This window comes from Triturus cristatus, chromosome 3_2, assembly GCF_964204655.1.
Source record: "Triturus cristatus chromosome 3_2, aTriCri1.1, whole genome shotgun sequence".
In the NCBI taxonomy this organism is placed as follows: domain Eukaryota; kingdom Metazoa; phylum Chordata; class Amphibia; order Caudata; family Salamandridae; genus Triturus; species Triturus cristatus.
Genome location: NC_140584.1, coordinates 622,189,452 through 622,211,027, shown reverse-complemented (window position 1 = coordinate 622,211,027; position 21,576 = coordinate 622,189,452). Strand labels below are relative to the sequence as shown.

The following is a 21,576-nucleotide window of genomic DNA, read 5'->3' as shown; positions in this document are numbered from 1 at the left end:
CTCCAGGCCACCAAAAGATGTCCCAGGCGGAGGGGGAGGAACTCAGGATGAGGATTTCAGTGTTTTCTGAGTTAAGCTTGAGGCAGCTGTCTTTCATCCAGGTGGCAACTGCCTTCATCCCGTTGTGGAAGTTGCTCTTGGCGGCTGTGTGGGAGAAAATTAGCTGGGTGTCATCGGTGTAGAAGACGATGTTGAGTCCATGGCTTTTGACGATGTGTGCAATGGATCCCCTACATAATCTTGCGCTTGCTTTACTCTTACTGCAGCATGTTTGCAAGTGCCCTATTCCAGTTGCTATTAGAACTCTTCTGCTAGGGCTCTTGGTGGCAGGCAGAGAGGGTTTCAAAACCTTCAATGAAGTTGATAAATGCCATGTGAAGTGGACAGAGTTATGGTCTGACCATACAAAATTAAATATTTCATGTGAAGTCAGAGTAAGCAAAGATTAAATCAAATGTATGAGCAGCTTCATAAATCGAAGTGGTGAGTACTTGAGTCACACAAAGGGCTTCAAAAGGTTTCAGAAGAAAGCTGAATTTGTGTAGCAATACCTGATCATCTCAGATGTTTCGGCCCACATCACCTCTCTGAGGGAGCCTTGACCTGTTTTGCCTTTGCTACCGTGAGAGAAAAGGGCTAAAAGGGATTGCGTGGTTTCAATTTGACCTGATAATCATTTAGGGCTCCCTAGATACCCTGGCAAACAACCTCAATTGATATAGTTGATGCCCAGTAATCCATGAATGCCTTTACAAAAAAGTCTGCACAGTGGCCCTATGCTGTGGATAGTCAATTGAAACATTGTTGCATATTTTCTTTTCTTAAATGTGTCTTATATTGTCTTAAATGCACTACAAAAAAAAATTATATCCGAAGTCATGAATTGTATGGATAGAGGTTTTATAATCTCTTTGATTGAATATTTGGATACATTTTAAGTATAGATACTTTGATGAAGCTATGAAGTACTATTGTTTCTAACGCTTTTTGCTAATTGCAAAGACACAATTTTGAATACATAAAAGAACCAAGTATTACTCTCAAGGGGGGGGGGGGCTTGAGTTGTAGAGACAGGTTGTGTTAGGGATAATGTATAGCCTTCTTGCCCAGTGGATGGTTGTCCTGTAAAGTAGTTGAAGTGCTTATGTCTAGAAGGAAATTCAAGTGGTTTAAGCTCTGTTCATGTCCACTCAATATCTCCCCTGTAGTTCCTTTTCTTCTCTGGTATTACTCTCGATTATATAGGCTCTCTGTCATCATTGTTTTATGGCCTTTCTTTGTGAAACTCATTGTTACTGAATATGTTGTCTGGTGGTCCTTCTTTAAGACATCCGTCCTCTGATTATCATGATATTTAAAAAGTTCTTCTGCATTTCTGAACTGTGGAACCATCATTTGACAGATATTCACATTGGCTTTTCTTAACAATCAACTATTTTCCCTTCCAATCTTTAATGAGTGTCAATGTCTTCTGTCTTTCCACTCCATTGGGTATATAGTCTGGCATGATGCTCCAGTGCTCTTGCTTCCCTACCAGAGTAGGGTTTGCCTTCAGAATGCATATTCACAAGAGATGCCCCATTGTGGACTGTATAGGAAGGATGTCTCTATGACTAATATGTGTAGGGAAATCTCTTCTAGAATTATTGACCAGCAAAGTTACTTCCAAAGTTTTAGACACTGTGGCTGGTGTTTGCCTGTATTCCTAACTGCAGCAGGTGTGCTATGGTGTGCTAGGTGGGGGATTGCTCTACAGTGTTTTTATTGAGTGGAACGTTCCCAGTCTTTCCAGTTTCTCCTTTCACGGCAGATATTTGAGCACCTAAAGAGGAGTGCGGATGGTGTCTAAAAAGGGAGTGAGGTGTGGACCACTTCATCCATGTCTTTAACATCTTGCGGAACGTTTCTTTTCTTCAGTTTGCATTCACCTGTCATTCTTGACTGTTTCCCATTGTTTGGCAAGTATATATTTTACAAACTAAAGCAACATCTCCTTTCTGCATGGTTTTCTTCTTTTGCCTGAGAAAACATAAACATTTATTCCTGTTACCCCGTATATTAATGCTTCCTTTCAAATGTATATCACAGCATACACTGATATATCTCACAATTAAATTTGAGTATTATATTTATATTAGCCTGACGTGTTCACCAGCCTTAACATGCATGCTAAGTTTCAAGGTTCCAGGTTAGAAGTCATTTTATATGAAGAGTACATCTGCTCATTTCCACCTCGCTTTCAATGTTGACAAACAAAAGTGTGATTTTAGGAAAATAATGAATTCAGCAGTATGTTTATGTATCTTATGTAAGGTCTTCTCACATTTCCTCTGTGAGAGGCTACTGCTTCGTATTAATTAGAAAGTGTTGTTGAAGTAACAGTTTCTGTCACGTGTTTATGCTCCGTAGATTTATACTGAGAAAAAAGTGCATAAGAACCATTCAAAGTTGCATGCATTTTAGCATTGCATACCGACAACTGGCTTTTTGAGCGAGAGTTGAAATTAAAATGATTGCCTTATTACGTGCTGTGTCTTTTTCTAGTTTTTGCATTAAATGTATGGTAAGACTTAAATGTCTTCTGACGAGTTGTGTTTTATTTTAAACACCCCACTTTGCCATGTAAAGTTGTGTTATGCTGGTCTTTGGATGTGGATGTAAGGATTTTACTTTCTATGGGGGCATGTAGCTGGCTCACCATGTCATGTCTAAATTCCTAAAAATCTCCCTACAGCTTTCCGAGTTCCCACCTGTACAAATGGGAACCAAGTGTAAAACTGGCTCCCCTCGGAGGACTAAGTCATATCAGAAAGGTTAACCTCTTGGCCTTGAGAAAGTGATGGGCCACTCATGAAGCTGCATCCCCAAACATCAGGATGATTGAAACGTCAGATCAGAATTCATCTTTAGCATCGGTATGATCCAGATGGGACTGCACATTAGCCCGCACATTGAAAAGGGTCTGTCAGTCCCCTGGTGCAACTCTGGGTCTCAGAAAGACCCATATCGAGGGTAGGCCCCCTCAACCAGTGGGTGAACATAAGTGTGATAGGGCACCTAGCCACAACTTGTTTCTGATGTCACATGACGCACCTGACATTCATAAGTCACTAGAGCATTCCACATAGGATATAGGTGCTCTTTTAGGTTAGCTCATTAGTCATTGGAACAAGCAGCCGTCCTTTCTGGGGGACTGACTGTTTTGCCTGGCAGTCCAAGTGGAAATGCGAAAGTATAGCCTTCCAGTAGGGAACCATCTGGGGGGAAACTGTGGGCCTTCTCTGCACCTCCATAGTAATAACTCATGCTTCCAGCTGGAAGCCTGCAGAGGAGCTAAAAAGTATAGAGTAGTCATTACTGTGGCAGTCATTACTGCCACAGCACCCCCTTCATTTGGGAAGCCTGAAGCTTCCCCAAACAGTGTGTGCTGCTGGCCATAGTTCCCTGAAAATACAGTGCACATTCTCCTGCAAGCATCCAGAGACTGAACGACATTTAAACACTTATTCTATGCAAGCGAGGGTGCACAGGGGTACCACTTTCTTCCCTGCTTAGAGGGTCAGCCAATCTGCCTGGAAGGAATCTCAAGACCACATACAATGTTGAACTGTTGGGGTTATTCTGAGGATTATGTGGAGAGTTGCTAAATTACAGTCTCTCTTCTTCCCTTCATGCCAGATTCAGACATGCACCCTGTGGTTACCAGTCTACTCACCCTTCCATGTATGCCTTCCCACCCTACATGCCTCCACTTCTCTAGTGATTGCGGCCCAGGCTAATGCATCATCACCAACAATCAGTGTGCACAACTTAATCTTCCTCATTTGGCACAGGAAAGGTCTCCACCCCTGCCATCTTGACACCCTCCACATCGGCCTCTCAGGGCATCATTACTGGTTAAAAAGAGCAACAACTGTGCATTAAAGACCAACATAATTGCGTAGGAGTGTACTCTTGTCGTTACCCCCCCCCCAAATGTTGGGCTCCAAGGTGAAAGTTGCTCATAAACCTTTAAAACCCCCCCATTCCCCACCCCCACTTACGGAGAAACAGAAAACAGTCAGAGGTCTCTCTTCAGTCTCAATTATGAGTTATTTTCTTCTAGTTTCAGAGTGCTGTGAGTCAGACAGCCTTGTCAGAGATGTTCTTATTTGCACAGGTTAGTTGTAGTTGCACAGACACTTACACCGATCCTATGTAATAAGTAGTAGAAACACAAAATATTTGCTGTTTATAATGATTAGTACTGTATTATGTATAATCAGCACACACATCGTGTGTATAACAATGCTAAGAACATAAAATGCACTTTAGGAAACCCCAAACCATTTTATATCCCATATTCCTACTGTCTTTAGTAGTCTAACCTCTACTTATCCTAATACCTACATCATTGACAGTAAGCACCATCTCTTTCTACTTTTATGCCAAGTCTCCTATTATGCAACCACTATTGAATTGGCAGAATACCAGATTCAGAGTAGTGTTAGAATGTTGTTCAACTATCTACTTTACAGGTGGAATATCAAAGATATTGAAGTAAAAGCCTCACTCACATAATAGTGACATGCTTCATCATAGGCAGTTACTCCACACCCAGAGAAGGTGGTACTCTCTGGGCGGACTCAACCAAAGATATACTGGGAGTTCTTAGATAAATGAACAACTGGTTAGGCAGGGAACCAGATCAAGTTAAAAATACCTATGAGTGTACCCTCTTTCGAATCCTTTATTCCTGGGCACTCATGATATCAATAAAAACTTATTATCGGGGTTCTTTTGAACTCAATTCTGTTCAATTGTACCCTCAACCGTGTGCCAACATGTTTCGGCCCGTCTTGTAGCCCAATCGGGTCTGGGGGCCTTCGTCAGGGCAATATCTTTCTGTTCCTTATGCTCTAAGGTCCCTGCGGTTTAGCCGTACATGTGATTACATGCAACTCATTCGTACGTGAGGCCTAATGCACTCACCTGTCCGTATGTACCATCCGACTTCAGTAGAATTTTTCTATTGGACATAGAACAAAAAATTAACATGTATTTCTTCAACGACACAACAACAGAATCTGTCTACAGCCCGTCTTGTGCTCGTAGTCATTGATTTCTAGTTGCAGTGATGGTGTGCCACCTGTCTATGTGCTCTCTATTTTAGGGCTTAGTGTAGTCCATTATCCATCTCAGTCTACTCACCGCCACATCACACCCACATCTTTTCACCACACAACGTGATCATCATACTATTTGTGTTTGACTATAAGTGAAGGGATTGTGGCTAGGCAGTTTCTCTTAGTCACCGATCCTCTTGGTCTCTATTTTAGCACCCGTTTCCTTGTCGTGTTGTTTATTCGTTCTTATATATACAACCATGCACTGGGATCGAGTGTATCCCTTTCATCCAGTATAGTTCAACCTACAGGCGCTCACCTACTGCCCTATGCCTACTGGCATCATGCGGATCTCGTGTGTTCAGGTGCTGTCCTGTAGTCAAACACTGCGTAAAAGGTAAATAAAGGCAACTTTTGTATGGCCATCACGTTTAAAGCCGATCTATTAATGTTAACCTAGTTCTCTACAAGATCGTTGTTTTAGGGCCATTATTTCCATGTTATTTCTTTGTTTGCGTTAGGTATAAAGAAAGGGATGCTCATTCTTATTCACGTAAAAGCACTTGTTTCTGCTGAAGCCTTCATATCGTGCGTTTTATGGTGAACTCACCCCCTCTTATATCTAGTATGTATGGGAGCCCCTTCTATTTACGCTGCAGCAAGTCTTTTTTTAATTAAAAAAGCGGAACCGTTAGTTGTTTAAAGCTCTAAGAGAGTCCCTATCTTCATATCAGATAATTCGGGACAGCAAGCGTCAAGATTTAAATAGTGCTCCCTCGCGCTCACTTACTTCGTCAAGGACACCGCACCGCCGTTGCACCTAGTCAACCACACCGTCTGCCGTCGGAGATGTGACTACGGTAGTTTTCGGCTTTTAAAAGACGTTACACGAACCTAATTGGAGGGCTGTTCTGTCCCAATCCCGATTCTCTATGGTTGGGTAACGTAGTCACAGCTGTTCGACCGTGTATGCGACTGAACTACAAGAATTATGGGAAATGTAGTTCTGTTAGATCCGACAAACGGTGTTCGATCCCCCTCGAAACGGAGAATCTGTTTTTACAATTTAAAAACATATTTTGCCAATCCCTCGAGTAGCTATCATGGGGAAAGTTTCTTTTGTGCTGTGAGGTTAACATTTCGCCTTTTTGGACGAACTTGCATGTCTCACTGTGTGACCTAATGACCCGTGATAGGGGGTAAGATGTGGGCAACCCCACTGGAACTTTCCTTGTCTACCTATTCACGGCGGGTAATTCTAATCAGTCGATTAGTCTGTTATTTAGGTTGTGTGAACGTTATTATCTATTGTCCGGCTTTTTTGGTGTTCTTCCCGTGTGTTCCAAATTTCTATATAACGAGGTCTGATATTCTACCCCAGTCTACTGTTTTATATACGGGAGGCTGTATTTTGTGTACAGTACTTTTACTCCTGTCTTTGACTCCTGTACCCTCGTTTTTATTGTATTTACATGGTGGAGGTGCAACTCTTTTTTTCTAGTTATTCATACAAGTAGTTGCAGCGAGATTTATTTGTTTGCCATGTGCAAAAGATATTTGTTCTGTGGCAGGGTTAAGTCATAGAACCCCACGGAATTTCCTCGTTAAGGCCTGATGTTGTACTTGACAGGCGATAGATCCACCTTTGCTCTAGTTTCAGCAATTGTTTTTCGTTACAGCTGTCTGGTAATCTCTCAATTACAGTCCAGGTAAAGTCATTTTCATTATGTCTCTGTGTTTGAAAGTGTCTCATCATTTTTGTGATTGTTTTTCCGCATCTAAAAGTACTGCGGTGCTCATTGATTCTGATCTTGACTTTACGTGTGGTCATCCCAATGTATATCTTATTGCAGATACACGTGATTAGGTAAACTACATTGTGGCTGTTGCAGTTGCTGAAGGATCTTTGTTCCCACGTTGTTTTTAGGCCAACGTCGATTCTTTTGCTCGGTGTTGTTAGTTTGCATACACTACATGATCCGCACGGGTAGTGTCCAATTACCTCTGGTAGATTCCAGAGCGTGCTCTGTTGGCCTGTTCTGCATTGTTTCTTTTTTGGTCGGGTGTGCACAACAGAGTCTTTGATTGATTTCCCTCTCTTAAATGCAAACAATGGTTTCTCTAGTTTTAGTCCCCCAGAATTCAGTGTTCTCCAATGTCGTAGAACAATGTTCTTTACGTTGTTGGAATCTGTTCCGTAGGTGGTCACGCATACCAGTTTTTTATCATCCGGTTTCTTTTTTGGTTCCAATAACCCTTCTCTGTTGCAGTTTTTTGCTCTTTTGTATGCTTGTTTAATCAGTTTTGTAGGATAGCACTTTGTCTTCAATTTCTGTGTTAGTTTTTTAGCATGAGTTTCATAATTTGCTTTTTCAGTACAGTTTCTCCTTAATCGTAGGAATTGGCCTACTGGCAAGTTGTCTCGCAATGCTTTGGGGTGGAAGCTGTCATATCTGAGGAGGTTGTTGGCGTCTGTGGGTTTGTAGAACACTTCAGTTTTTAGTGTCCCCTCCGCTGGCCAGATCTTTAAATCCAAGAACGTGATGGAATCTTTCTTTAGAGTCATCGTGAACTTCAGGAATTCATCCCTGTTGTTTAGCCACGTCAGAAATTCTTTTGCTTTGTCGGCATCTCCTTTCCAGACTATGAAGATATCATCTATGAATCTTCTCCATACCCCCTAGTTGGATTGGAACGGATTGGTATCACTATAGATGAAGCGTGTTTCGAAGTCATGCACATACAGGCACGCTACACTAGGGGCGCAGGTCATCCCCATTGAAGTGCCATGGGTTTGTAGGAAATACTCCCCTTCAAATTCAAAGTAATTCCTTGTTAGGGCTAATCGTACACATTGAACCACGAAATTTCATAGATGATATCTTCATAGTCTGGAAAGGAGATGCCGACAAAGCAAAAGAATTTCTGACGTGGCTAAACAACAGGGATGAATTCCTGAAGTTCACGATGACTCTAAAGAAAGATTTCATCACGTTCTTGGATTTAAAGATCTGGCCAGCGGAGGGGACACTAAAAACTGAAGTGTTCTACAAACCCACAGACGCCAACAACCTCCTCAGGTATGACAGCTTCCACCCCAAAGCATTGCGAGACAACTTGCCAGTAGGCCAATTCCTACGATTAAGGAGAAACTGTACTGAAAAAGCAAATTATGAAACTCATGCTAAAAAACTAACACAGAAATTGAAGACAAAGTGCTATCCTACAAAACTGATTAAACAAGCATACAAAAGAGCAAAAAACTGCAACAGAGAAGGGTTATTGGAACCAAAAAAGAAACCGGATGATAAAAAACTGGTATGCGTGACCACCTACGGAACAGATTCCAACAACGTAAAGAACATTGTTCTACGACATTGGAGAACACTGAATTCTGGGGGACTAAAACTAGAGAAACCATTGTTTGCATTTAAGAGAGGGAAATCAATCAAAGACTCTGTTGTGCACACCCGACCAAAAAAGAAACAATGCAGAACAGGCCAACAGAGCACGCTCTGGAATCTACCAGAGGTAATTGGACACTACCCGTGCGGATCATGTAGTGTATGCAAACTAACAACACCGAGCAAAAGAATCGACGTTGGCCTAAAAACAACGTGGGAACAAAGATCCTTCAGCAACTGCAACAGCCACAATGTAGTTTACCTAATCACGTGTATCTGCAATAAGATATACATTGGGATGACCACACGTAAAGTCAAGATCAGAATCAATGAGCACCGCAGTACTTTTAGATGCGGAAAAACAATCACAAAAATGATGAGACACTTTCAAACACAGAGACATAATGAAAATGACTTTACCTGGACTGTAATTGAGAGATTACCAGACAGCTGTAACGAAAAACAATTGCTGAAACTAGAGCAAAGGTGGATCTATCGCCTGTCAAGTACAACATCAGGCCTTAACGAGGAAATTCCGTGGGGTTCTATGACTTAACCCTGCCACAGAACAAATATCTTTTGCACATGGCAAACAAATAAATCTCGCTGCAACTACTTGTATGAATAACTAGAAAAAAAGAGTTGCACCTCCACCATGTAAATACAATAAAAACGAGGGTACAGGAGTCAAAGACAGGAGTAAAAGTACTGTACACAAAATACAGCCTCCCGTATATAAAACAGTAGACTGGGGTAGAATATCAGACCTCGTTATATAGAAATTTGGAACACACGGGAAGAACACCAAAAAAGCCGGACAATAGATAATAACGTTCACACAACCTAAATAACAGACTAATCGACTGATTAGAATTACCCGCCGTGAATAGGTAGACAAGGAAAGTTCCAGTGGGGTTGCCCACATCTTACCCCCTATCACGGGTCATTAGGTCACACAGTGAGACATGCAAGTTCGTCCAAAAAGGCGAAATGTTAACCTCACAGCACAAAAGAAACTTTCCCCATGATAGCTACTCGAGGGATTGGCAAAATATGTTTTTAAATTGTAAAAACAGATTCTCAGTTTCGAGGGGGATCGAACACCGTTTGTCGGATCTAACAGAACTACATTTCCCATAATTCTTGTAGTTCAGTCGCATACACGGTCGAACAGCTGTGACTACGTTACCGAACCATAGAGAATCGGGATTGGGACAGAACAGCCCTCCAATTAGGTTCGTGTAACGTCTTTTAAAAGCCGAAAACTACCGTAGTCACATCTCCGACGGCAGACGGTGTGGTTGACTAGGTGCAACGGCGGTGCGGTGTCCTTGACGAAGTAAGTGAGCGCGAGGGAGCACTATTTAAATCTAGACGCTTGCTGTCCCGAATTATCTGATATGAAGATAGGGACTCTCTTAGAGCTTTAAACAACTAACGGTTCCGCTTTTTTAATTAAAAAAAGACTTGCTGCAGCGTAAATAGAAGGGGCTCCCATACATACTAGATATAAGAGGGGGTGAGTTCACCATAAAACGCACGATATGAAGGCTTCAGCAGAAACAAGTGCTTTTACGTGAATAAGAATGAGCATCCCTTTCTTTATACCTAACGCAAACAAAGAAATAACATGGAAATAATGGCCCTAAAACAACGATCTTGTAGAGAACTAGGTTAACATTAATAGATCGGCTTTAAACGTGATGGCCATACAAAAGTTGCCTTTATTTACCTTTTACGCAGTGTTTGACTACAGGACAGCACCTGAACACACGAGATCCGCATGATGCCAGTAGGCATAGGGCAGTAGGTGAGCGCCTGTAGGTTGAACTATACTGGATGAAAGGGATACACTCGATCCCAGTGCATGGTTGTATATATAAGAACGAATAAACAACACGACAAGGAAACGGGTGCTAAAATAGAGACCAAGAGGATCGGTGACTAAGAGAAACTGCCTAGCCACAATCCCTTCACTTATAGTCAAACACAAATAGTATGATGATCACGTTGTGTGGTGAAAAGATGTGGGTGTGATATGGCGGTGAGTAGACTGAGATGGATAATGGACTACACTAAGCCCTAAAATAGAGAGCACATAGACAGGTGGCACACCATCACTGCAACTAGAAATCAATGACTACGAGCACAAGACGGGCTGTAGACAGATTCTGTTGTTGTGTCGTTGAAGAAATACATGTTAATTTTTTGTTCTATGTCCAATAGAAAAATTCTACTGAAGTCGGATGGTACATACGGACAGGTGAGTGCATTAGGCCTCACGTACGAATGAGTTGCATGTAATCACATGTACGGCTAAACCGCAGGGACCTTAGAGCATAAGGAACAGAAAGATATTGCCCTGACGAAGGCCCCCAGACCCGATTGGGCTACAAGACGGGCCGAAACATGTTGGCACACGGTTGAGGGTACAATTGAACAGAATTGAGTTCAAAAGAACCCCGATAATAAGTTTTTATTGATATCATGAGTGCCCAGGAATAAAGGATTCGAAAGAGGGTACACTCATAGGTATTTTTAACTTGATCTGGTTCCCTGCCTAACCAGTTGTTCATTTATCTAAGAACTCCCAGTATATCTTTGGTTGAGTCCGCCCAGAGAGTACCACCTTCTCTGGGTGTGGAGTAACTGCCTATGATGAAGCATGTCACTATTATGTGAGTGAGGCTTTTACTTCAATATCTTTGATATTCCACCTGTAAAGTAGATAGTTGAACAACATTCTAACACTACTCTGAATCTGGTATTCTGCCAATTCAATAGTGGTTGCTTTTTGTGATAAAAAGTTATTTTGGGAGAACGCAACCATGTTGTTTATTCTCTCACTCTCTGTTTGTGATAAAAAAGTCTCCTATTATCCCTGCAAGCCTCTGAGACGCTTTGTAGCCAGATATCAGATCTGCAGCATTGTCCTCGAGCTACCAGCCTCTGCCTCTGCCTCCCCCTAATTCTAACCCTCCTCCTCAATGATGCTCCATGGAGAGAGAAGGAGGGGGTTGTTTATGCAGCTTCCTGCATCTATTTTGCTGCGGTGAACAATGCCTCAGTTAGAGGCATATTCAAAAGGCAGGCAATGTTATCAAAACATGCTTCCTTTACAATTATCTCTCTGCTTGATCAGATGACCTTGCAATGTTGCTCAGTGCAGGTTGGTCCAAAACAGCAGAACTGACTCTTTTCTGCATTTTTGCTTGCACGACTAATGTCAGCCTGTTTATGAAATAATATCGGGATCTTGCTCACTCTGTTAGCTGTAATCACACTAAAAAAAATGTCTAGAACTTCCTTATACACACTCTACAGAATTACTGTGGTCATGCCTGACATTTGTATTTAACATCCACTTGTCAGGAAAAGCCCTAAACCAAACGTCGCTTGGGTAGGAATGGGTTTGTTAGTGCTGGTGTATCTTTGTACGTAGTTATTGCATATTTTCTAATCCTTCTTTCCATATGCACAGGGGATAAAGAGGTGTATGTGTATATCTCATGGTTTATTGTGTAATTCATATATTGCTACCGCATTTGTTTATTGCTGGCATTCTGTCTCAGATTATTTGTCCCACGGACATTCTGACATACTTGGGCAGCCCTCATACATCAAGCACCAGAATGGCAAACTCCTAGCCAGGACCTGGGAGGCACTTTCTGCCACCCTATCCTTTGTTATCCTCCAACCATCAGCGGCCCGTGCAAGTAAGAGCGGTGGGCCGAGATGCGGGGGGGGGGGGATTCAACAGACGACCGCGTGGGAGAATTAAATAAATAATTAATGTTCCCTCGCTGTCATCTGTCGAAATCCCCCCCACACCCGGCCCCACCACTCTTACCTGCACGGGCCGCTGCTGCCTCCAACATAGGTTAACTGTCCCTCAATGCGGCCTTTACGCCAATGAAGTCAGCTGGGAAAGTCTGTTTTCTCTTGAAAAACTGATTCTGGCTACACACCTTCTGCTGAAGTTTTTCTTATTATTCTTTTCTTTTTATGCATCCCTTTTCTAGTCCTGTCCCTTCTCAGCAATTCCCCCTTACCCTCTTCACCACTTTTAATTTTCCCTATCTTGGATTTTGTGTTCTCTTTGTTTAAACCCTGTTGAACCAGTGTGGCTGGTGCTGGTGTTATTGATATTTGGCTACATGGCAGAAGCGTTAACAATCAGACTCCCAATATTACTTATCTGATCACAACGAAACTGTGCTCTACGTGACAAGATACAGACAACACTGGGGAGCATATTATCAAGAACGGCGTTAAAATTATCACCACTTTAGTGGCAGGAAACAGCCGCTCAACCTGCAATAGTGGGGATGATAATATGCCCTTGAGAATTCCAATAGAAGCCCATGTTCTGGTGTGAACCTGGGCTTCTATTGGAATTCTCCAGGGCATATAATCAAGCCCATTATCGCCGCAGCGGCAATAATTTTAACGCCCCTGGGACTTTTTTGGAGTTGGGTGTGCAGCATACTCCATCACAAACGTGTTGGGTGCCACATTCACCTCATTACAAGTGCATTATAGTCAGTGGCACTAGTAATATGTCAGACAAGACATATCCTGTCAGTCAATCTATGGCTAAGGCCCTAGACATTTAGAGTCAGATTCTAAAAGCAATGTGCAAGTCTGTGTTGTACTTACACGTGCAAATTGATCAAGTGAAGAGAGCAAGGTTTTCTTAAAGTATGCCTTTGCACTAATAAATCATTTTAATCACATACAACATGAACCCTGGATGGTGTAATACTATCTATTTGTAAATCCCACTGCAATGGTGAGGAGTATGTATTATAGTACCGGGTTTCCCTGGAACGCTTGGGAGCACCCACAAAATCAGCCATTTGTGGATAACTGGATACCCTAACTCTTTTTGGCACTTTCGTCACATTGTATATGTGAGAAGGAGAAGAGAACAACCTGCAAAAATGGAGGGGTTCTACATACATTTGACATGTGGAAAAGCCTCTATAGTGGTAAAAAAGGAATTTACAAAGGTTTTTGAGGATTATGCTTGGATAACCGTTACTGTAGCAGACTTTCTGGTGAACAACAGAAAAGATTTGTGAGTTTCAGAAAGCCATAAATCTTCCTTCATGCGATAAATAAAGTACATCTGCAGGTGAAGAGTTCCAATTTAGCTTGCGATCTCATCCCAAAAATCATCACAAAGGTTTGTTAAAGTCAGCCGTGGTATGTGCAGGTAAGAGCAGTAGGTCCAGGTGTGGGGGGGGGGGGAGGATTTCGACATACGACCACGAGGGAAAATGTATTATTTATTTAATTTTCCCGTGCGTTCGTATGCTGAAGTCCCACCCCCCACCTGAACCCGCCGTTCTTACCTGCACGGACCACGACTGGTTAAAGTGTTCTTTGATACAAACTGTCAGAAATCAACAACGGCCATTACAGGGATACCCTTAATAGAAACCGTAATAGAAATTCCTTCTTAAAAATGACAGCATGACAAAAAAGGCACTAAAAATGTTGTTCAAAATATAGCTAACATTGAAAACATTGGATGATAATTTTTGGAGGCGACCTATAACCTACAAAAACACAACAACTAAGGGGCATATTAACAAGCCAGGCGATAAAATTATCGCCGCTTTAGCGGCAGAAAACTGCCGCTAAAACGGCGATAATGAGCTTGATAATGTGAAGGACATCTAACATGGGCTTCAATTGGAATTCCTTAGAGCATATTATCAAGCCCATTATCGCCGCTTTAGCGGCAGTTTTCTGCCGCTAAAGCGGCGATAATTTTATCGCCTGGCTTGTTAATATGCCCCCAAATAAGGGGCATATCAACAAGAGCTTTATCTCTGCTTTTTTGGCTTTAAAAGCCAAAAAAGCAGAGATAAAACTAGCACCCTATCAACAACAGGGTGCTAACATGCACATTTGCATGTTAGCACCCTTTTACTCTACGCTTCCCCTTGCATCTCTAATGAGATGCAAAGGGGGCGTTCCAGAGTACAATAATAGGAGAAATGTCGCTAAGCGACATTTCTCCTATTATCAAGAATGTCGCTAACCCTGTTAGAGACAAACAAAGCAGCGCTAACCGCGGTTAACGCTGCTTTTTTACATCTGGTATTTTTCTGACTTAGCCATGATATCCTATGGAAGGAGGATATCATGGCTAAGTTTGCCTGTCCCTATCAACAAGGTAACGTGAGATTATCGCTGGGTTTCCAGCGATAATCTCACGTTAGCCTGTTAGCGTGAGGATTTTTATCGCTATTGAGATAAGCGTTGCTAATAGCACGCTATCTCAGCGATAAAAATTCACGCTAGCCGGCGATAATTATCCTAGCGCTAAGTGCGCTTAGAGATAATTATCGCCGGTTGTTGTTGCTATGCCCCCAAGTGATGTGACTGAAATTGCAAATCCTTACTTAACAGCTAGAGGGGCCTTTGAAAGAATAGAGGTGCTATGTGTCTAGAAACTTGAACAATAACACTCCCTCGCCTTAAATCAGCATGAGCTTTCTATGAATTAATCACATATTCAAAAATATGTCAAAATATTTCAAGAAGATTTAATACACTTTTTGCATTAATGTTAATAAAATAGAATTAGATTGTGATATCCGTAATTAAAAAGATACCAAAGGCAACTGTATTCTGGGAATGAACAAGTGAATGTGAATTCACATTTGCCACAAGGTGCAATTGAAAGCACAGATCGAGTTTCTTATAGAAAAACAGGAGCTGCTCTTATTTAGTCTTGGACACAATAGAGACTAGGGAATGATTAGCAACCGGGCCAATGTTCAGGTATTTTTATGGTGGTGGGCATAGTTTTCTAGAAAGGTCTGTGCCTCAGTCTTAAAAAGGCAACTAGAAGAACCAGTGCTGCATTAGTCTCTTGGTCTCATATAAAGGTTGATCCTGTGTCCATTCAAAGGAAAAGTGACATTGAAGTACTCCTTTATGTATGTCTTTGATGCCTTCTTTTGACGCCTCAGGACTGGCTGAGGGGTCATCTTCAGCACAAGGGTCCTACTGGATGTATTGGGAATCAATGTGTGAGTGGTGATAAGGTATCTCATAAGATTGTGAATTGAAAATGATTGTGCCATACCTGCTGGACAGAGACTGAAAAACCTGCATTGGAGAAAGGGAGAAAAATCTGTTAACTGGTAGTAAGTTGTGATCGTGTGAGCAGGATAACACCCAAACTGACAAGCTGAGAAACACAGAAAGGAAAGGCAAATTAAGAGCACGTTTGTAAGAGGTTGAGAGAACTTGTAAACAAAGAAGGAGGAGAAGGCTCCCTCACCCTATCGACTATACTTATTTTTTGGGGGAGGTGAGAAATAGACTAATCTGAGGTCCACTGCAGTGGACGCACCATGAGCACAGTTACAATATGGATTATGGCACATTTTACTTTTTGGTAAGCTGGGCCCAGTGAATCTTGTTGCACCTGGCAGGCACAGGGACTGTAAGTAGTAGCAAGGGAAAGGATCATGAACGTTGGACTCTTAAGTTACTCTACAGGACGAATCACTTGCATACATGTAGACATTCTCTCCAGTCTCATTGTATTTACTGTTAGTGCAGAGTGTGAGCAGTGAGTATAAGTGGTCATGACCATCACACCAAGGGATTTGCAGAAATGTTTGGAGGCACATTTGAATGAGTAACCTAGAGTGGATCCAGAGCTAATCAGAGGTGGGGGAACTTTAGCGTTGGTCTTCCAGGAAGCAATACTGCACTGCAAGGTCTGCCACTGTTGCAAGATGTGGGTGAAGGCTCAACATGCTTGCATCTGTTGGGCTGACCAATTGACGAAGGTGCCCAATGGCACATCAAATGTTTATAAGCTGGAGTGAGGGGGTAGTATGTCCTATGGTGGCTGTGGAGAAGTCTAGAAAATATGCAGCAAATTAGACGCTGAGTATTGAACTGTGATTTATATGGGTGAGTGGGGTGGACCAAGCCTGGAAATTTTGTAGAAGTTTCTTGATGTGTTGCAGTGTTTGCTGTGCAGACATATGGGGTATGTAGTTCACAGGTGACATAAATGAGCTATGCAGGGGTAAACAGCAATTAATGCTGGGCAAACGGTAAGGTGGCATAACAAATGGCCTGCAAATGGCAATGGTGGAAGCCACTTCCAAAGTGGTCTGAGTACTCTTATGATTAATGGAAAATAGAGAGGGGTGACATATTGGGGGACACAGTTCATCATGCAAATTGAAAAATAAAATAAAATAGCAGCAACAAGATATTTACAAGTTATTGATTTCATCTTGGATAATCAATCCTTCCATGTGTTTTTAAAATCGAAATTGTCCAACACTCTTTTTAATTAGAGGTTTTTACCCGTTGCCAACACGCGGGTTGGGGTGTATTTTTACAGGACTAGCCACCTTTGCTCTTCTTCTGAGTGATTTTTCTCAAGGAAGTGTTCAACAAACAGGGCGGACTGGATTTTTCAAGTAAAAAGTAGCTTTTATTTTCTGATCTTGTTGACAAAGCGCTTCGGTGCCTCCTCAGGGTTATAAAGCCCCATTCAAATGCCATTATAATGCAATACACTGAGTGTGATGTCACCGTGTTAAAATGTTCTCCCGCTCCTCTTGCACCAGTGTTTGTGAGCAGGCGTTCTTGCCGGATGCGGAGCAGCAGCACAAAAGCTACTACCGCGGCATTCCGGAGTAACTTGAGACCTGCAGCAAAGTACAGGAACTTACTACTCTCCCCGTAAGGATCGCATGTACAGCTAAGTTCTTACAAGATGAGCACCACTGTGCCCCTTACACGTATAAGGCACTATTAAAAAGGAGAAAACAAACAATCATTAAAATAGATATGATCTGGGACTACCGAATTTCCCCCTCCCCCTGCGCGTAAACCACATTTCTAATGAGAGACATGAGAAGGTAATTACTTTTTGGAGGCGGGGGTCGTACAACCCCCGGCCGTATTTATTGAAATATGAAAACAAAATTAAAAATTTTGAAATAAACAATATTTACACAATTATACGCAGAAACATAACAGAACATTTGATTACAATTCCTATGCACAGATATCAGATGGCTAACCTTAAACTATCTCTAATACATAGGTTTTCTATCCGAATCTAACATCTGGACATAATCATACATTAATTACTTTCTGCGTATCCTATTTGGGCCTACGGCAAGGTCGCTAACCGGTGTCAGATCCTTATTAATTAGCCACGCCCTCCCGTAGGATTAGCGCAAGCGCAGAGGGCCCCCTTACCGAGAGGGTACTCCCCCCCCCGGTTACCCCCATACGTTCCCTGAACTCCATTCCAATTTGGGGGGTCTTGCACTCTGCGCATTTAATGACGTCCATACCAGTGCGGGGTGGCCAACCAGCCTAAAGAAAGCGTGACTCCCCTCTTTCCCCGCACCCATCCATCCAACCGGATGTACCGCCCCTGGAGTTCTAGGAGAGACCCCTTGTCCCTCCTGCTGGGCGACCCCATCCGTGAATGGCGCCGCCCCCTAAGGACCTTAAATTTACTGCTCACCAGTCATGACCTTACCGCCTGACCAAGGAATAGCAATAAATACGACGATAGATGACCTGTAAACGGGAAAAACCTAAGGAACAAAAACAAAACCGCACCGTCACATTCATTACCCAATGACCATATGGCAACAGGGGATGGTGGGTGGGCAAACAAATAGTTAGCAGCCTCCCAGGGGCTGCGTCCGGTTGCCTGAGAGCGCGGGACCAAGAGACCGCGTCCCGCGCTCCCCGGCCTTTTATCCTAACACTGGGGGCAGGCCAGTTCTAACTGGCCTGTCCCCTGTCGCCCCCTTGACCCGGAAGCACCTTAATTGCTTCCGGGCCAAGGGTTCCCTGCCGCCACCCAATCCCGGCCGCGACGCGCCCACCGCGTCACACTGACGCGGTAGACGCGCCGGACCGGGAGAACAGGCGAGGGGGGGGAGGGGGTCGGTGCCCCGCCATATCAGCGGCGGGGCCGATACCGGCACCCGCCTTTCTCTATGGTCTGGGACTACCGAATTTCCCCCTCCCCCTGCGCGTAAACCACATTTCTAATGAGAGACATGAGAAGGTAATTACTTTTTGGAGGCGGGGGTCGTACAACCCCCGGCCGTATTTATTAAAATATGAAAACAAAATAAAAAAATTTGAAATAAACAATATTTACACAATTATACGCAGAAACATAACAGAACATTTGATTACAATTCATATGCACAGATATCAGATGGCTAACCTTAAACTATCTCTAATACATAGTTTTTCTATCCGAATCTAACATCTGGACATAATCATACATTAATTACTTTCTGCGTATCCTATTTGGGCCTATGGCAAGGTCGCTAACCGGTGTCAGATCCTTATCAATTAGCCACGCCCTCCCGTAGGAGTTGCGCATGCGCAGAGGGCCCGCTTACCGAGAGGGTACTTCCCCCCCGGTTACCCCCATACGTTCCCTGAACTCCATTCCAATTTGGGGGGTCTTGCACTCTGCGCCATTTAATGACGTCCATACCAGTGCGGGGTGGCCAACCAGCCTAAAGAAAGCGTGACTCCCCTCTTTCCCCGCACCCATCCATCCAGCCGGATGTACCGCCCCTGGAGTTCTAGGAGAGACCCCTTGTCCCTACTCCTGGGCGACCCCATCCGTGAATGGCGCCGCCCCCTAAGGACCTTAAATTTACTGTTCACCAGTCATGACCTTACCGCCACAGGCCAGCATAGTTGACCGACTATCTGGCCCCCCCATCCTAAAACTCAGAAAGGTCATGCCCTTGCCTCAATTCCCTGACCAAGCTTATGAAAATTTTTGCAACACTATTTCATCGCCTAACCTAGTCGAGTGGACCCCGACTTCTATGAAGCACAGTTCCCCCTGACACCCCATGTGACCAGACTATGCTGCAGCCCTGGCACTCCTGTGCTAACCAGCCAACCTTGGAAATTACCTCCTCCAGCAAGACCCTTCTGCCTAGTGGTATTAAATCGCTCCCCCACTAACTATAAGAACTATTGTGTCGAAGGACTGACTTTCTTCAGAAGATCGGTCATAAAAAAAAACCTAAACTGACCGAGGCCAAGGAAAGATACTTGGAAACCACCCTGCTCTCAGCTCGGTCTGTATAGTCTGCAGGTTTAAAAAACGCTAGCTAGCCTCCTCCCTACTGAAATCTCTGCAATCCATGCCGAGGTGCACCTCGGCATAGACGTGTCACTTTCCCACAGTATTCCCACTGTTCTACCCAGGCGTAGGGTCCGCAACCCCTTTCCTAGTGTACGATAACACAAATACCAGGGCTGACTGAATCAGACAAAATTGACATACCGTCAGGAAGCCACTAAATGGTCTTGATTGAACGCATCGCGATGTAACACGTTGCAACCCACACCCCTAGTATTATTAGCACCATGCTCTAAACCGCCAGAGTTAACCGGCCACTCACAAACCCCGGTACTCATTGCCGATGTGATTATACAATTGTGATACTAACCCAGTAGTGTCCCATAGGCTCCCAAAGAGTTCCCATAAGCATACCATGGGCCTCATGAACCATTGAAACCGAACCAATATGCTCTAAGATAGGTTCTGTGTTGGCTGCTGCCCCTACTACGGAGCACCCCAACACGCACAGTGACCAATTTAATGACATGGGGTGTTTGAGGAATAGTTTCGTACCCGGTCACTCCCCATTTGTAGGATAATAATGCTACGGGGCTGGATTCATCATAGGGAATGAACCCGCCGTTTTGGAGCCCTAAACCGTGAACTATCTGCATCCGAGCACAATGCTCTGGGATAGGCTCTGTGCCAGCCTATCCCCCTACACGGAGCATCCCAACACTGCTCAAATGTCCGCACTGAAAAGGCGCCTGCGTGCACATGCGCCGTAATGGCAGTTAACCGTTCCATGACACAGGAATTAATGTGTCGCATCTGCCCCTAATACTTGTGTTTTATACCATCAGTAAAGGTATACACCTACAAGGCAGCGAACTGCCACCATAACACGAATGGCAACAATAAATGGGTGACAACCATACCCTCCCACTATAATGCATGAGCAGCTCTGAAGGTATACACCCGCCAGGCAGCCGTACTGCTGACTTACCACAAATGGCAACAACAAATGAGTGACAACTATACATTCCAACTATGAAGCATATGGAGCACTGTCTCAGGCTAGCACCGCATGAGCCACTGAGTTGATCGCCCATCCCACTTGATGCCGCCGCTTGCCACTCACGTTGCGGATCCACCAGTCCCCTTAATTGTCCACGTCTTGTAGTCATGGCGGTGTGTAGCACTTCCAGGCATCAGGCGTGGATCCAGGCACACATAAATGAAAATCAAAGATCAATGATTAGTGCCTTATGCTGTGAGGTGCCCAACAACGAATATTTAAGTCAGCGCTACTTCGCGAGACTGTATTCTCCCCCTTTTACCCACACCCCCAGGCTTTTAAAGTGCATCGATACTATTATTTGGCCCGCCGGACCCATCATTCGTACGCCAAAAGGATGCGTTGATACTGCCGACACTACACCCCTCTCTCGGTGTGACACCGCCAGGTCCCATAATCTGCCGGCCGCCGGGAGCATTGATACTGAGTGGGTCTGACAACATAGGCCCCCAAGTACCCCAAATGTGAACACGCCCCAGAGCGTGGGTCCAGCGCCACTCAACCCAAGAATAACCTGCTTATTTTACAAGTCCAATGCACCCCAGTAATGTACGACCCCACACATACATTACACTGTGTAAGTGCACGGGCAATGGTGCATATATACAACATGACAAACCCCAGGCATATAATGCTGTCGTGTATACGCACTAGGGGAGCGACGGTACCATGTGATGCCATACGACGTACAAATAACAAGTGCACAAGCACATAAATGCCGAGATACCGTGTGATACAATACATCATTATGCCTGCATGTATGCGCATAAATGTGTCCCTGAACTCCAGTGTACAGACACTGAGCAGCCATCGGAATCCAGTACCTACGTGTATAATTGGACCGGCGCAGAGGCGCCGTGTGACTTAACG

At 43.7% G+C, this 21,576-nt stretch overlaps 1 long non-coding RNA gene across 1 annotated transcript in view; it reads right to left on the bottom strand.

Annotated features, from left to right (window-relative positions):
* Positions 1–1,102: 1,102 nt before the first annotated feature.
* LOC146857843 (uncharacterized) overlaps positions 1,103–21,576 on the bottom strand; it is a 259,803-nt gene continuing 239,329 nt past the window's right edge. The window contains exon 3 of the long non-coding RNA XR_014979620.1: positions 1,103–2,019. This is a non-coding gene — a long non-coding RNA (uncharacterized LOC146857843). The remainder of the gene's footprint in view (positions 2,020–21,576) is intronic.